The sequence below is a fragment of the Neomonachus schauinslandi genome, chromosome 9 (genome assembly GCF_002201575.2).
Source record: "Neomonachus schauinslandi chromosome 9, ASM220157v2, whole genome shotgun sequence".
Lineage (NCBI taxonomy): Eukaryota > Metazoa > Chordata > Mammalia > Carnivora > Phocidae > Neomonachus > Neomonachus schauinslandi.
Window position 1 is genome coordinate 113814775 of NC_058411.1, and position 18538 is coordinate 113833312.

The 18538-nt window shown below is 38.1% G+C and overlaps 1 protein-coding gene and 1 pseudogene across 2 annotated transcripts in view; one reads left to right on the top strand and one right to left on the bottom strand.

Annotated features, from left to right (window-relative positions):
• The window catches only part of SCAPER (S-phase cyclin A associated protein in the ER), a 523695-nt gene that overhangs the window by 109893 nt on the left and 395264 nt on the right, over positions 1-18538 (top strand). The window lies entirely within an intron of this gene.
• LOC110583719 lies at positions 6038-6303 on the bottom strand (annotated as a pseudogene).

Consider the following 18538-nt stretch of genomic DNA (forward strand, 5'->3'; position numbering starts at 1 on the left):
AATGCTCTCAGTTTTTCCCCATTGAGTAGGATATTCGCTGTGGGTTTTTCATAGATGGCTTTTATGATATTGAGGTATATTCCTTCCATTCCTACACTGTGGAGAGTTTTAAGCAAGAATGGATGCTGTATTTTGTCAAATGCTTTTTCTGCATTGAGAGGATCATAGGATTCTTATCCTTTCTTTGATTAATGTGGTATGTCATGTTGATTAATTTGCAGATGTTGAACTACGCTTGCAGCCCAGGAATAAATCCCACTTGGTCCTGGTGAATAATCCTTTTAATGTACTGTTGGATCCTATTGGCTAGTATCTTGGTGAAAATTTTTGCATCCATGTTCATCAGGGATATTGGTCTTTAATTCTTTTTGGTCAGGTCTTTGGTTTTGGGATCAAGGTAATGCTGACCTCATAGAATGTGTTTGGAAGTTTTCTTCCATTTCTATATTTTGAAACAGCTTCAGAAGAATAGATTAATTCTTCTTTAAATGTTTGGTAGAATTCTGCTGGGAGGCCATCTGGTCCTGGACTCTAGTTTTTTGGGAAATTTTTGATTACTGCTTCCATTTCTTTGCTGGTTATGGGTCTCCTCAGGTTTCTATTACTTTCAGTTTTGGTAGTTTATATGTTTCTAGGAATGCATCCATTTTTTCCAGATTGCCTAATTTGTTGGCATATAGTTGCTCTTAATATGTCCTTATAATTGTTTATATTTCTTCAGTGTTGGTTGTGACCTCTCCTCTTTCATTCATGATTTATTTGGGTCCTTTCTCTTTTCTTTTTGATAAGTCTGGCTAGGGATTTATCAATCTTATTTATTCTTTCATAGAGCCAGTTCCTAGTTTTGTTGATCTGTTCCACTTTTTTTTTTGATTTCTATTTCATTGATTTCTGCTCTAATATTATTTCTCTTCTCCTGCTTGGTTTAGGCTTTATTTGCTGTTATTTTTCCACCTCCTTTAGGTGTAAGGTTAGCTTGTGTATTTGAGTCTTTTTCTTGAGAAAGGCTTGTGTTGCTATATACTTGCCTCTTAGGACTGCCTTTGCTGCATTCCCAAGGTTCTCAACAGTTGTGTTTTCATTTTCATTTGCTTCCATGAATTTTTTCAATTCTTTAATTTCCTCATTGACCCATTCATAGGATGCTCTTTAACCTCCATGTATTTGTGTACCTTCCAAATTTTCTCTTATGATTGGGTTCAAGTTTTAAAGCATTGTGGTCTGAAAATATGCAGGGAGTAATCCCAGTTTTTTGGTACTGGTTGAGACCTAATTTGTGACCCAGTATGTTACCTATTCTGGAGAATGTTTCATGTGCACTGCAGAAGAATGTGTATTTTGTTGCTTTAGGATGGAATGCTCTGAATATATCTGTGAAGTCCATATGGTCCAATGTGTCATTCAAAGCCCTTGTTTCCTTGTTGATCTTCTGCTTAGATGATCTGTGAGTGGAGAGTGTTAACGTCCATTACTGTGAGTGGGGTATTAACGTCCCCTACTATTATTATTATCAATGTTTTTCTTTAATTTTGTTATTAATTGGTTTATTTAGTTGGCTGCTCCCAATATAGGGACATAAATATTTACAATTGTTAGATCTTCTTGTTGGATAGACCCTTTTATTATGATATAGTGTATTTCTTAATGTCTTTTTTTTATGTTATGTTAGTCACCATATAGTACATTATTAGGTTTTGTTTTTTTTTTTTTAAAGATTTTATTTATTTATTTGAGATAGAGTGAGAGAGAGAGTGAGAGAACACAAGCAATGGGAGCAGCAGAGGAAGAGGGAGAAGCAGACTCTCCACTGAGCAGGGAGCCCATTGAGGGGCTCGATCCCGGGACCCTGGGATCATGACCTGAGCTGAAGGCAGATGCTTAACCGACTGAGCCATGTAGGCGGCCCAGTACATAATTAGTTTTTGATGTAGTGTTCCATGATTCATTGTTTACATATAACACCCTCTCCCCTCTGAAACCCTCAGTTTGTTTCTCAGAGTCCGTAGTCTCTCATGGTTCATCTTCCCCTCTGATTCTCCGCCCCCCTTCATTTTTCCCTTCCTTCTCCTAATGTCCTCTATGCTATTCCTTATGTTCCACAAGTTCCTTCTCCTAATGTCCTCCATGCTATTCCTTATGTTCCATATGATAATTGACTTTCTCTGCTTATTTCACGTAGCATAATCTCCTCCAGGCCCATCCATGTTGATGTCGTATTACAGTCTTTGGTTTAAAATCTAATTTTTTTGATATAAGGATTCCTCTCCCAGCTTTCTTTTGAAGTCCACTAAACACAAATGGTCTAAATATTAAATTTTTGAAATTATAGTTGCATTAAAAATAATGCCCGAGTGTGTTCAGCTTAAAGTGATATAACTTCAATTTAAAAACATAGAAAAGGCAAAAGAAGAAGATGGGAAAATATATTCTGTACACGTCCTATTCAAATCAATGGTGGTGTTCCTAATTCCCAGACAAAATAGATACAGTATCCAAGAAACAGTTTAAAGAGAAATATTTTTTTAATTATTTTTTTAAACATTTTATTGACTTATTTATTTGAGAGAGCACATGTGAGCACAGAGGGAGAGGCAGATGCCCTGCTGAGCAGAGAGTGGGATGTGGGACTCGATCCCAGGACACTGAGATCATGACCTGAGCTGAAGGCAGATGCTTAACCATCTGAGCCACCCAGGTGCCCCTATTTTTTTAATTATTAAAGGAGTATTTTAACAGAATTGGAAAATAATTCTTAATTTATATGTATGTAACACATTTTTAAAACATACAAAGCAAAAACTAACATATTGAGAGGGAAAATGGAAAAATCTATACTCATACTATGAGGTTTTAACATAACTGTCTCAACACTGATAGTATAAGTACACAAAAATCAAGATATCTAAACAATGTGATTAATGAACCTGATATAATTGATATGTCTAACAAATATGCTGCTTCTTTTCCATTTTTTTTCTTTTGATCCTTCAACCTGGAAACTTTTTACTGACATGTCTTCTAGTCCACTGATCCTCTATTCTGTATATCTAATCCATATTTTCTTAAAGATATTAATAATAACTATTTTGAAAAGTCTGTGTCTGAAAATTAAAAATTAAAATATCTGAACTACCTGTGGGCTTGTTACTTTAAAAACATTTTGGGGGAGTTCTCAGGTATTTGATCCTTTTTTTTTCTTTTTGTTTTTAGCATGCCTCATAATATTTAATTGAATATTTAACATAGTGTATTTAAAATTATAGAGGCTCCTTTCAAAAATATTGTTGTTTTTCATCTGGCAGGAAGATAGAGTTTAAGCAGTTTACCTTAATCCTTTAAGGTTTGGTTTGAGGTTTTATTAAAGTTGATGTGTTTCAGTTTTGTCCTTATTCCTTTTGGGTCTTAACTGAAAATCTGGGGTGTTTGCCATGACCACTACATTCCTTAATTCCTTAGCACTCTACAGTTGATATAATATGTGCTTAGCTCATTAGCGTTCCAGCTCCTTTTTTTTGCTGGGTATCATGGAGTCTTACTGTATATGTGCGAAGTTTAGTAGTTGTCAGACTCCTAAGGGAAGGTTAAATGCAGTTCCTGCCTCTCCAAGATTTTTGCCCCTGAAGTCTCAGTTATTTTAGACTCATTGAACTCTAGTATTTGTTTCATCTAGACAGGACTGCTGGTTTCTGCTAGGAGTCACTTCCCCTGCATTGTGAATTTGAAATGTCTTCAGGAAAAAATTCTAGGGTGAATGTGGATCTCCTGTTGTCCTTCCCTTTTCTCAGGAATTGTAGTTCCTTAAATCTTGCCTATCTTGGTTGCTTTCCAATGCCTTTAGACAGTTCACATATGTAGTTTGTCTAGCTTTTATAGTTGTGTTTGGCATGAAGAGGGTTAATTTTGATAGACTACTTTGTCATGGTAGTAACTATAAGTCCAAATATATATCCAAGTACACATGGAACATTTACCAAAATTGACACATGCCAAGCCATTGAACAAATTTCACAAAATTTTAGATGATTGAACTCATTTTGTCTTCTTGAACACTGTGGAATTAAGTTAGAAATCAATTTAAAAAGATAGCCATATAATTCTCAATTTTTTGGAATTTTGGAATATATTTCTGAATAATCCATGAGTCAGAGAAGAAATCATAATGAAAATTATAAAATGGGAATTCAATGAAAATTAACATTTAAAATCTTGTGGGTTTAAGGTAATGCTCTGCTTTGAGGAAAATTTCTAGCCTCAATTTCATATATTAGAAAAGAAGAAAACCTATCTCTGGAAATTAGAAAAGAACAAGTTAAACCTATGGAACATAAGAAGGAAGGAGAAGATACAGGTGAGACTTGAGAAAATCAGCAGAGCCAAAAGATAATTCTTTGAATAGGCTAATAAAATTAGCAGACTTCTAGTACTGATTATGAAAAGAGAGGAGACAAGCTATAATACCAGGTATGAGATAAGGGCATGAGTAGAGATCCCACGGATATTAAGAAGATAATAAGAAGGGGGCGCCTGGGTGGCTCAGATGGTTGAGCATCTGCCTTCGGCTCAGGTCATGATCCCAGGGTCCTGGAATCGAGTCCCACATTGGGCTCCTGTCTCAGTGGGGAGCCTGCTTCTCCCTCTGACCCTCTCCCCTCTCATGCTGTTTCTCTCTCGCGCGCTCTCTAAAAAAAAATAAATAAAATCTTTAAAAAAAAAAAGATAATAAGAAGATATTATGAACAATATTATATGCTAAATTTAGAAACAGAAGAAAATGACAAATTTTTTGAAAAACACTATGTAGCCAAACTTTCATAGCACGAATGAGAAAAACTTGAAGGAATTTAATAAGTATTTTTTAAAAATCTGAGTGTATAATATTTTTCCACAAAGAAAATTCCTGATCAAGATGGCTTCATTGTGAATTCTTTCAAATTTTTAAGGTAAAAATAACATTAATCATATAGAAACTCTTACTGAGAATAAAAAAGTGGATCTTGTTTTATGATGCCAGCATAACCTAATAAAGGATATTATAAAATAGAACATTTTCTTTTGAACAATGATAAGTTGTAAACAGAATATTACTGCATTAATATAGTGATAAGTAAAAATGGTAATACATCAGTAATGTTGGGATTATTTTGTTGCTTTTCAATTATTGGTTGTATTAATTTGAATTTAGTGCTACTGTATTAATGACATTTGTAAAATTTTAAAATTTGTACAAGTCTGGAGTGTAATAACTATGCTATGAAATATAATTTTGAGTTTTGTGTGCTTACAAGATTATTCTAAGTATTTAGAAGCTCTCTGACAGGTTAATGGCATGATTTGCTATTCTCAACAAGCATTCTTCATTATGTGAATAATTTTTCAATATGGTTTTTACTGAAGGGTCCTTAAAAATGTTATTTGTTCATAGCTAATTTCTTAGTGTCTAAGAAACCTGTGTTATAGTTTCTGTTTTGATACATTCCTCTGACTTGCTTCAGTTATTTCACTTTTCCTTTTTATTACATTATAGTGTTTGTGTTGGCCATCATTTTGGTTATGGACTAGGTTCAAGTGTTAAGCAGTATTTCTTTATATAAGAAAGCTTTCAAAGAGGGGTGTTTTTCTTTCCTTTCAAAAGTAAAGTTATTAATCATACTGCTTCTAAGGGTGAGCCAGTTAAATTAAGTGGAAACTGAAATCTTTTGTTAAACTTAATTTCATAATTTAGTTGTTTTCTTATCTTTTGGCATGTATGATTTTTATAAGGTTGACTTTATATTTTAAAATATATATTATATTAAATATTAAATTAAATATTAAATAGAAATTAAATAAATATATTAAATGTTAAAAATATACATACTTATATATAACATATACATATATATATATATATAATATATATACTTATTCTCCCTCACCACCCCAACAAAAGTGCCTTAGCTTTATTGCAGGGAAGCTAGGGAGGAGCAGCACAAGTGAGGGTCTCTGCAGGAACTCCCATCGCTAAGCAGGACTTCCAGGCCCCAGGTCTGTCTGCAAGTCAGGAGAGGATAAGTGTCCTGTCCCCTTTGGTCCGTCTTGGGCCAAGGGTTCCAGACCCTTGCTTCCTGGGGCTGAGGTAGGAAATAGCCTTGCCTGTTTTCCCCAGGGTCTCCAACAGTGTCCACACTGTGCTCAGAGTTGATGCAGACCTTCTTGTTGGGCAGGTCAATGTCAAACTCAACCCCTTGTTGAGCTTGTTGAGCACCTGACTGCATTAGAGCAGCCTTCACAGGTCTCATCCTCGGAGAACTTGTGCTTTGACATGACGATATGGATGTGGTGGTGATGGTGGCGACCCCTCTCATTTATATATTTATTTATTATTTTTTAAATTATGTTAAGTTAGCCACCATACAGTACATCATTAGTTTTTTATGTAGTGTTCAGTGATTTATTAGTTGCGTATAACACCCAGTGCTCGTTACAACATGTGCCCTCTTTAATACCCATCACCTGTGGCTACCCCATCCCCCAACATCCCTCCTCTCTGAAACCCTCAGTTTGTTTCCCAGAGTCCATAGCCTCTCATGGTTTGTCTCCCTCTCTGATTCACCCCCTTCAGTTTCCCTTCCTTCCCCTAATGTCCTCTGTGCTATTCCTTATGCTCCACAAATAAGTGAAACCATATGATAATTGTCCTTCTTTGCTTGACATACTTAACTTAGCATAATCCCCTCCAGTTCCCTCCATGTTGTTGTAAATGGTGGGTATTCATCCTTTCTGATAACTGACTAATATTCCATTGTATATATGAACCACATCTTCTTTATCCATTCATCTGTTGAAGGGCATTTCGGCTCTTTCCACAGTTTGGCTATTATGGACATTGCTGCTATGAACATTGGGGTGCATGTGCTCCTTCTTGTCACTACATCTGTATCTTTGGAATAAATACCTAGTAGTGCAATTGCTGGGTGATAAGGTAGCTGTATTTTTAATGTCTTGAGAAACCTCCATATTGTTTTCTGGAGTGGCTGTAACACCAGCTTGCATTTCCACCAACAGTGTAAGAGGGTTCCCCTTTCTCCACATCCTCGCCAACAACTGTTGCTTCCTGACTTGTTAATTTTTGTCATTCTAACTGGTGTAAGGTGGAATCTCAATGTGGTTTTGATTTGTATTTCCCTGATGGCTAATGATGTTGAACATTTTTCCTGTGTCTGTTAGCCATTTGTATATCTTCTTTGGAGAAGTGTCTGTTCAGGTCTTCTGCCCATTTTTTGACTTGATTATTTATTGTGTGGGTGTTGAGTTTGAGAAGTTCTTTATAGATCTTGGATACCAGCCCTTTATCTGTACTGTCATTTGCAAATATCTTCTTCCATTCCGTGGGTTGCCTATTAGTTTTGTTGACTGTTTCCTTTGCTGTGCAGAAGCTTTTTATCTTGATGAAGTCCCCAAAGTTCATTTTTGCTTTTGTTTCCCTTGCCTTTGGAGACATGTCTTGAAAGAAGTTGCTGTGGCTGATATCGAAGAGGTAACTGCCTATGTTCTCCTTTAGGATGTTCTCCTTAGGATCTCCAACTATATGGATTCTGTCTCACATTGAGGTCTTTCATCCATTTTGAGTTTATCTTTGTGTATGGTATAAGAGAATGGTCGAGTTTCATTCTTCTGTATGTAGCTGTCCAATTTTCCCAGCACCATTTATTGAAGAGACTGTCTTTTTTCCATTGGATATTTTTTCCTGATTTGTTGAAGATTATTTGACTATAGAGTTGAGGGTCCATTTCTGGAGACTCTGTTCTGTTCCACTGATCCATGTGTCTGTGTTTTGTGCCAATACCATGCTGTCTTGGTGATCACAGCTTTGTAATATAGCGTGAAGTCAGGCAACATGGTGCCCCCAGCTTTGTTTTTCTTTTTCAAATTTCCTTGGCGAGTTGGGGTCTTTTCTGGTTCCATACAAATTTTAGGATTGTTTGTTCCAGCTTTGTGAAAAATGTTGATGGTCTTTTGAAAGGGATTGCAGTGAATGTGTAGATTGCTCTGGGTAACATAGACATTTTATTTTCTTTTTATTTTTTTAAGATTTTATTTATTTGACAGAGAGAGACACAGCGAGAGAGGGAACACAAGCAGGGAGAGTGGGAGAGGGAGAAGCAGGTTGCCTGCTGAGCAGGGAGCCTGACATGATGTTCAATCCCAGGACCCTGGGATGATGACCGGAGTCAAAGGCAAACACTTAACAACTGCGCCACCCAGGCGCCCCAACATTGACATTTTAACAATGTTTATTCTTCTGATCCATGAGCATGGAATGTTTTTCCACCTTTTTGTGTCTTCTTCAATTTCTTTCCTGAGTGTTCTGTTTCCTTTGCTGTGCAGAAGCTTTTTATCTTGATGAAGTCCCAAAAGTTCATTTTTGCTTTTGTTCCACTAGCTTTTGGAGATGTATCTTGAATGAAGTTGCTGTGAGCGATGTCATAGAGGTTACTGCCTGTGTTCTTCTCTAGGATTTTGATGGATTCCTGTCTCACATTGAGGTCTTTCATCCACTTTGAGTTTATCTTTGTGAATGGTGTTAGAGAATGGTCAGGCTTCATTCTTCTGCATGTGGTTGTCCAATTTTGCCAGCACCATTTATTGAAGAGAGTGTCTTTTTTCCATTGCATGTTTTTTCCTGCTTTGTCAAAGATTATTTGACCATTGAGTTGAGGGTCTATATCTGGGTTCTCTATTCTGTTCCGTTGGTCTATATGTCTGTTTTTGTGCCACTACCATGCTGTCTTGGTGATCACAGCTTTGTAATATTGCTTGAAATCGGGCAACATGATGCCCCCAGCTTTGTTTCTCTTTTTCAACATTTCCTTGGCGATTTGCGGTCTTTTCTGATTGCATACAAATTTTAGGATTGTTTGTTCCAGCACTTTGAAAAATGTCATTGGAATTTTGATCGGGATGGCATTGAAGGTATAGTTTGCTCTGGGTAGCATAGACATTTTAACAATGCTTATTCTTCTGATCCATGAGCATGGAATATTTTTCCATCTTTTTGTGTCTTCTTCAGTTTCTTCCATGAGTGTTCTGTAGTTCCTAGAGTATAGATCCTTTACCTCTTTGGTTAGGTTTATTCTGAGGTATCTTATGGTTTTTGGTGCTATTGTAAATGGAATCGTTTCTTTAATTTCTCTTTCTACAGTTGCGTTGTTAGTGTATAAGAAAGCAACTGATGTCTGTGCATTGATTTTGTATCCTGCCACATTACTGAATTGCTGTATGAGTTCTAGTAATTTGGGGGTGGAGTCTTTTGGGTTTTCCACATAAAGTATCATGTCATGTGCGAAGAGAGAGACTTTGACTTCTTCTTTGGCAATTTGAATACCTTTTATTTCTTTTTGTTGTCTGATTGCTGTTGCTAGGACTGTACTGTGTTGAACAAAGTGGCGAGAGTGGGCGTCCTTGGCATGTTCCTTAAGGGAAAGGCTCTCAGCTTTTCCCCATTGAGGATGATATTCGCTGTGGGTTTTTCATAGGTGGATCTTATGAACTTGAGGAATGTTCCCTCTATCCCTATACTCTGAAGAATTTTAATCAGGAAAGGATGTTGTATTTTGTCAAATGCTTTTTCTGCATCAATTGAGAGGACCATATGTTTGCTTCTTCTCTCTCCTCTTATTAAGGTGTTCTATCACATTGATCGATTTGCGAGTGTTGAACCACCCTTGCATCCCGGGGATAAATCCCACTTGGTCGTGGTGGATGATCCTTTTAATGTATTGTTGGATCCTGTTAGGTAGGATTTTGTTGAGGATTTTGGAATCCATATTCATCAGGGATATCGGTCTGAAATTCTCTTTTTTGATGGGGTCTTTGCCTGGTTTGGGGATTAAGGTAATGCTGGCCTCATAGAATGCATTTTTAAGTTTTCCTTCTGTTTCTATTTTTTGAAACAGCTTCAGTAGAATAGGTATTATTTCTTCTTTGAATGTTTGGTAGAATTCCCCAGGGAATCCATCGGGGGCCCTGGACTCTTGGTTTTTGGGAGGTTTTTGATCACTGCTTCAATCTCGTTACTGGTTATTGGCCTATTCAGGTTGTCAGTTTCATCCTATTTCAGTCTTGGCAGCTTATAGGTTTCAGGGAAGGCCTCCATTTCATCCAGATTGCTCAGTTTATTGGCATATAGTTGTTGATGGTAATTTCTAATAATTGTTTCTATTTCCTTGGTGTTAGTCATGATCTCTCCCCTTTTATTCATCATTTTATTAATTTGGGTTCTTTCTCTCTTCTTTTGGATAAGTCTGGGCAGTGGTTTATCGATCTTATTAATTCTTTCAAAGAACCAACTACTAGTTCAGTTGATCTGATCTACTGTGTTTCTGGTTTCTAATTCATTGATCTCTGCTTTAATTTTAATTATTTCTCTTCTAATGCATGGCTTAGGCATCATTTTTTGGTTTTTCTCTAGTTCTTTAAGGTGTAGAGTTAGTTGGTGAATTCGCGATTTTTCTGTTTTTTTGAGTGAGGCTTGGATGGCTATGTATTTCCCCCTTAGGACCGCCTTTTCAATATCCCATAGGTTTTGGACCGATGTGTTTTCGTTTCATTGATTTCCATGAATTGTTTAAGTTCTTCTTTGATTTCCTGGTTGACCCAAACATTCTTGAGCAGAGTGGTCTTTAGCTTCCAAGTGTTTGAATTTCTGCCAAATTTTTTCTTGTGATTGAGTTCCAGTTTTAAAGTATTGTGGTCTGAGAATATGCAGAGAATATTCTCGATCTTTTAGTATCGGTTGAGACCTGATTTGTGACCCAGTATATGGTCTATTCTGGAGAAAGTTCCATGTGCGCTCGAGAAGAATGAGTATTCTGTTGTTTTAGGGTGGAATGTTCTGTAAGTATCTGTGGGGTCCACTGATCCAGTGTATCATTCAAAGCTCTTGTTTCTTTGTTGATTTTCTGCTGAGATGATCTGTCCATTGCTGAGAGTGGATTATTGAGGTCTCCTACAATTAATGTATTGTTATCAATATGACTCTTTATTTTGGTTAACAGTTGGCTTATGTAGTTGGCTGCTCCCATGTTGGGGGCATAGATATTTACAATTGTTAGATCTTCTTGTTGGATAGGCCCTTTAAGAATGATATAGTGTCCTTCTGTGTCTCTAATTACAGACTTTAGTTTAAAATCTAATTTGTCTGATATAAGAATTGCTACCCCAGCTTTCTTTTGAGGTCCGCTGGCATGGAAGATGGATCTCCATCCCTTCACTTTCAGTCTGGATATATCTTTAGGTTCAAAATCAGTCTCTTGTAGGCAGCATATGGATTGGTCCTGTCTTTTTTTCTAATCTACAGCCCTGTGTCGTTTTATGGCAGTATTTAGGCCATTTACATTGAGTGTGATTATTGAAAGATATGAATTGTCATCATATTTCCTGTCAAGACGTTGTTTTTATAGATTGTGCCTGTAAATTTCTGTTGTGTATCACTCTTGGTGTCTTTATCCATTTATAGAACTCTCCCTTAATATTTCTTGCAGGGCCGGCTTAGTGGTCACATATTCTTTCAGTTTCTCCCAGTCGTGGAAGCTCTGCATCTCTCCATCCATTCTAAATGACAGCCTTGCCAGATAAAGTATTCTTGGCTGCATGTTCTTCTCGTTTAGTACCCTGCATATGTCTTGCCAGGCCTTTCTGGCTTGCCCGGTCTCTGTGGATAGATCTGACGTTATTCTGATGTTCTTCCCTCTGTATGGAAGGAATCTGTTCCCCCTAACTGCCCTTAAGATGGTTTCCTTGGTTCTACGATTTGCGAGTTTTACTATTACATGCCGGGGTGTTGGCCTGTTTTCCTTGATCTTGGGAGGTGTCTTCTCTGCCTCTAGGACGCGAATGTTTGTTTCATTCCCCAGATTAGGGAAGTCTCAGCTACGATTTGCTCAAATACATTTTCTAGTCCTCTGTCTCTCTCCACTCCCTCCGGGATTCCAATAATTCTGACATTGGAATGCTTCATGGTGTCACTTATTTCTCTGATTCTGTTTTCATGGATTCTGTTTTTCCCTCGTCTCCTCTTTTTCCTTTTTATCTATTATGTTGTCTTCCAGGTCGCTTATTCGTTCTTCTCCCTCAGTTACCCTAGCTGTTAGAGTATCTAGATTGGATTGGATCTCATTGATAGCATTTTTAAGTTTTGCCAATTCAGCTTTCATTTCTGCCCTTAGAGACTGTATGTTGCCAGTAATTGATTCCTCCATTCTAGCCATTGTCTTCACAATTGCTAGCCTGAATTCCATCTCCAACATCTTGGTTATATCTGCATCCATTTGTAAATCTGCAGCATAAGTCATAATCTCTGAGTCTTTTCTATTTTGGGGGCTCCTCCTCCTAGTCATTCTGTTGATGGGTGTTTGAGGGAATGTATAGAGTCCATATTATTGACCAGAAGCTAAGCAAGATGCACCTGTTTTCTTGGCATCTTAGGGTTGTTGGCCTCTTGTTTTCCCAGCCTGTCTTCTGCGGAGGGGCCTGCTGCGTTGTTACTCAGGCCACCCTATTTGGGCGGAGTTGCCCTGCCCCCCTGTGGCGGGGGATGGGCTCAGCGGGAATCAGTCTTTGGGGCTTTTGTTCTCTGGCGGCTTTCCCTGGTGGCTTTCCGTGTCTCTTTCTCGAGTCTGAGCAGAAGAGACCATTTCCAACCCTCTGCCTCAGAGCAGAGAGACTGCAGTGTGTTCTTCAGTGAGCTCTCCAGGCCATACTGTCTCCATTTCTGTTCGTCTGCTATAAACTGCAGCGTCCTGGGTTGTGCGCCCCTCTGCAGCACTTCCAGTTCTGCCTCCAGGTCGGAGTACGTCTCTGCACTTTTTGCTTCTAAAACTTCCAGCTGCTCCCAGTTCACCCGCGCCACCCTGCCGCTCTGGTTTCCGCCCCGGGGGCTGCCCTAAACTCCTTTCCCCGCCACTTCCGGTCTGCGAATCTGTGCTCCGTCCCCAGCACAGGAGGCTGTCGGTCACCCGCGGTGTAGGATCCCCACAGCCAGGCACCCTCCCGCTGCTGTTTATCCTCCAGTATCTGCTCACGGAATCACGGCTCCCTGCTTCATACCTCGAAACCAACCGCCTGCGATCTTCTGTTTGTAGAGATCTAGATCTTCTTATATCTCAGGTTGTTTTCGTGGGTGCTCAGAGTGGTCTGGTGGATATCCAGCTCAATTCCCGGAAGCAGTTGAAATAGGGTCCCCTACTTCTCCACCATCTTTCCTCCATCGCCTAATGTGTTACTACAGTCTTTAGTTTAAAATCTAATTTGTCTCATAGGAGAATTGCTACCCCGGCTCTCTTTTGAGGACCATTGGCATGATAGATGGTTTTCCATTCCCTCATTTTCAATTTGGAGATATCTTTAGTTTCAAAATGAGTCTCTTGTAGACAGGTATGGAATGGTGGTGTCGTCTTATCCATTCTTCAACCCTGTGCCGTTTCAGGGGAGCATTTAGGCCATTCATGTTGAGAGTGACTGCTGAAGGATATTATTTTAGTGCCATTTTATTGCCCGTGAAGTCCGTATTTCTGTAGATTGTCTCTTTAAATTTCTGGTCTCTATTACTCTTGGGTTCTTTCATTTTTTATAGAATCCCTGTTAATATTTCTTGCAGGGCCAGCTTGGTGGTCACATATTGTTTTAGTTTCTGCCTGTCCTGGAAGCTCCTTGTCTCTCCATCCATTCTTAATGACAGCCTTGGTGGATAAAGTATTTTTGGCTGCATGTTCTTCTCATTTAGTACCCAGAATATATCTTGCCAGCCTTTCCTGGCTTGCCAGGTCTCTGTGGACAGGTCTGACATTATTCTAATGTTCCTCCCTTTGTACGTAAGAAATCTCTTCCTCCTAGCTTCTCTCAGGATAGTTTCCTTGGCTCTAATGTTTTTGCTATTATGTCCCGGGGTGTTGGTCTGTTCTTACCAATCTTGGAGGGGTCCTGTCTGCCTACTGGACACAAATGCTTGTTTCCTTCCCCAGATTAGGGAAGCTCTCAGCTATGATTTGCTCAAACATACATTCTCGTCCTCTCCACCCTCTCAGGGATCCCATGAATTCTGATATTTGAACTTTTGATTTCTCTAAGTCTGTTCTCATGGGCTTCTAGGTGTTTATCCCAGTTATCCTCGGCTTCCTTCCTTTCTATCATCTTATCTTCTAGCTCACTAATTTGTTCTTCTGCCTCATTTATCCTGTCTGTTAGGGTATCTGGTTTAGACTGCATCTCACTCATAGCATTTTTTTTTTTAAAGATTTTATTTATTTGACAGAGGGACACAGCGAGAGAGGGAACACAAGCAGAGGGAGTGGGAGACGGAGAAGCAGGCTTCCCGCTGAGCAGGGAGCCCGATGCGGGGCTCGATCCCAGGACCTTGGGATCATGACCTGAGCCGAAGGCAGACGCTTAACGACTGAGCCACCCAGGCGCCCCTCACTCATAGCATTTTTAAGTCCGGTCTGATAGATCTCATTTCTGTCCTTAGAGATTCTATATTGTTGCTAATATTTTCCTCAAGCCTAGATACCGGCTTCATACTTGCTACTCTGAAGTCTATCTCTGACATCTTGCTTATATCTATATCCATTAGGTCTGGTTCCTTTCTTTATTGGGAGTTCTTCCTCCTAGTCATTCTGTTGAGGGGTGGTTGAGGTGTGCATGGTAGTAACCACGACCCAAACAAGATGCACCCATTTTATGGAGACTCCAGGTTTGTCGACCTCTTGTTCTTCCAGCCTGTCTTCTGGGGGAGGGGACTGCCCCACTGTTTCTCAGTCAACCCTGCATGGGCAGAGTGGAAACCAGTGTTTCCTGTGTGGGGGTGGAGCTGGGCTCAGTGGAAACCAGTTTTTTGAGCTTTTGTTCTCTTAGGGCCTTCAGAGTTTCTTCTGAGAGTCAGAGCAAAAATGGCCACACCCAAACCTCTGCTGGAGAGCCGAGAAATGCAGTCTGCTCTTCACTGAGCCCTCCAGGACACACAGTCTCCGTTTCTGTATGCGCTGCTGAAAACTTTAGCCTCCCTTGGCGGTCACACCCACAGAAACTCTCCAGAGTTTGACCCCAGGGCCCGGGCGTTGTCTCTGCCTTTTTTGCTTCTAAAACTGGGATCTGCTCCGAGTCGGTGCTTGCGCACCTGCAGCTCTTGGATCCTGTCTGAGCACTGCTCTAAGCCCTTCCATGGTCACTACCACTCTTCGAGTTTTTGCCTGGTCCTCAGTGCAGGACCCTTTTGGACTCTGGTGTTATATCACTTTCCAGGAGCCAGCTTATGGTGGCTCCCTACCCCTTCTGCTTATCCTCCAATATCTGCCCACAGACTCCGCCCTTCCTACCTCGCCACCTTTGGAGTTTCTCTGCTTGTAGAGATCCAGATATATATTATTACATCTTATGCTGATTTCATGTGTGTTCAGAACGGTTCAGTAGATATCCTGCTAAATTCAGGGGGCCAGTTGAAACAGGGTCCCCTATTGCTCCACCATCTTTCCTGTTTCCTCTTTATACATATTTAGAAGACAAATGTCCATTGGCTGATGAATGGATAAGGAAGATGTGGTATATATATATACATATGCATACATATGTGTATATGTGTGTGTGTGTGTGTGTGTGTGTGTATATATATATATTATGGAATATTACTCACCGAAAAAGAATTAAATCATGCCATTTGCAATGACATAGTTGGAAGTATAGGGTATTATGCTAAGCTAAATAAGTCAGTCAGAGAAAGACAAATACCATATGATTTCACTCATGTGGAATTTAAAAAAGAAAACAGATGAACGTAGGGGAAGGGAAGGAAAAATAAAATAAGTTGAAATCTGAGAGGGAGGCAAACCATAAGAGACTCTTAATGACTATAGGGCACAAACTGAGGGTTGCTGGAGGGGAGCTGGGTTGGGGGATTGGGTAAATGGGTGATGGGCATTAAGGAGGGCACTTGATGTAATGAACAGTGGGTGTTATATGCAAGTGATGAATCACTAAATTCTACCCCTGACCACTAATACTACAGGATATGTTAACTAACTTGAATTTAAATAAAATCTTGAAAGAAAAAAAAGACTGATATATAACATGCTAAATTTTTGAATGTTTAATATGGATGAAAATTGGTCACAGCTTGGATAGTGTATGATTTAAGGTATAATATTAATTTTGTTGTTTACCATAATTGTTATATTTTTTTAAAAAAAATTATTTTAAAGGCACATACTGAATATCTGCAGCAGAAATGGTAATGAAGTCTAGAATTTGCTTTAAAATCTTTCAGAAAAAGAGTAGGGAAGGGGAACTAGATGAAATAACAGTGGCAGAATGTTGATAATTATTAAGCTGGGTGATTGGAATGTGGGGCTCATAATACTATTTTTTTCTGTATTGCATATATGAGAATCATCACAAAAGAAATTTAAACATCCTTTCCCCATAGAGATTTCCAAGTCTAGACCTTTGAAATAAAAGATTACATGTCTGTCTTATCTTTATTTTAAAATATAATATACAATACTATCACAGTTGTATTTTTAAAAATAGGATAGTGAGTTAACATTCCCAGTTAGAGGGATATGCATTTTGTAAGTATTTTTTTTCCCCTTGAAATAAAATTCCTTCCCTTTAGTGATTCATTTGGTGGTATGGTCTTGATACCCATAAAACATGTAGTTTTCAGCTGTGATTAAGTTTTCAATTTTCCAGAAATAAGTTTCAGAAATCAGCCTACTTTTTCCTATTAATTTTTTATACCACCTTTGTTAAAATACAATTCATATACCATATAATTCATCCATTTAAAATATACAATTAATCTATTGTTAGTATATTCACACGTATGTAGTACCATAATCACAGTCAACATTTTCATCACCTCGAAAAGATACCTCTTGGCATTGAATTTTTGGATTTGACACTAAAAGCAAATGCAACAAAAGCAAAAAGCAAGCATGACTACTTCAAATTAAAGAGCTCTGTATAGCAAAGGAAACAAAAAAAATGAAGAGGTAACCTATAGAATGGGAGAAAATACTTGCAAATATCTGCAAAATACTGCGATATATCTGATTGGGGTTAACATCCGAAATATATAAAGAACTCATACAACACTGTATCAGAAAACAAGCAATATAATTTAAAAAATGGGCAGAGGATCTGAATAGACATTTTTCCAAAAATAGTATCCAACTGGCCTCAGGTACCTGAAAAGGTGCTCAACAACATAAGTCATTAGCAAAAGCAAATAAAAAACAAAATGAGATATCACCTCACATCTGTCAGAATGGTTGTCATCAAATAGACAAGAGATAACAAATGTTGGAGAGAATGTGGAGAAAAGAGAACCTTTGTACATTGTTGGTGGGAATGTAAATTGTTACAGCCACATAAACAGTATGGAGTTTCCTCAAAAAATTAAAATAGAACTGCCATATGATCCAGCAATCCCACCTCGGGGTATATAGCCAAAAGAAATGAAAACACTACCTTGAAAAGATACCTGTGCTTGTTCATAGCAAGATTGTTTGTAGCAAGATTATTTACAATAGTCAAAATATAGAAACAATTTAAGTGCCCATTGATCCATGAGATAATGAATATTTGGATAAAGAACATGTGGTGTATATATATTTCAAAGTTGCTAAGAGAGTGAACTTAGACGTTCTTATCTCAAGAAAAAATATTTGTAACTTGGTGAGGTGCTGGATATTAATTAAAATTATTTCAGTAATCATTTCTTGATATATACATATATCAAACAATATGTTGTACCTTAAACTAATATGATGTTATATGTCAATTATATCTCAGTGGAACTGGAAAGTAATAAAAGAAATCTCATACCCTTTACTTAACACCCTTCTAGCCATGGATTCCACCAGTATTTTTTACTATATTTTATTTAGCTATTCTGATAGGTATAGTGTGATATCTCATTGTGGCTTTTAATTTGCATTTCTCTAATGGCTAGTGATATTGAACATCTTTTGTGTACTTATTTGTCATTTGTATATACCCTTCGGTGTAATGTTTGTTCGCTTCTTTTGCCCATTTTCTACTTGTATTGTTTGTAATATTACTGTTGAATTTTGAGCATTATTTCTATATTCTAGACATTAGTCCTTTGTTGGACTGTTGTTTATCTTTTCATTCTCTTGATAGAGTTTGTTGCAGGGGAAAATTTTCAATTTTGGTGAGGTCCATTAGGCCTTCTGTTTATGGATCATGCTTTTGGTGTCAAGTATAAGAACTCATTTGTCTAGCATGTTCGGAAGATATTTTTTGTTTTGTTTTTCCTAAGGTTTTGTAGTTTTACATCTTAAATTAGTGACACATTTTGAGTCAATTTTTGGGTGAAGTGTGAGTTTTAGATGGAGGTTTATGTTTTGCCTGTGGATGTCTTATTGCTCCCCCACCATTTGTTAAATATTCTCTTTTGAAATTTTGTCAAAAATCAGTTGGGCATATTTGTGTGGATATATTTCTCGGTTTTGTATTCTAGTTCATTGATCTGTGTTCTCTTGTT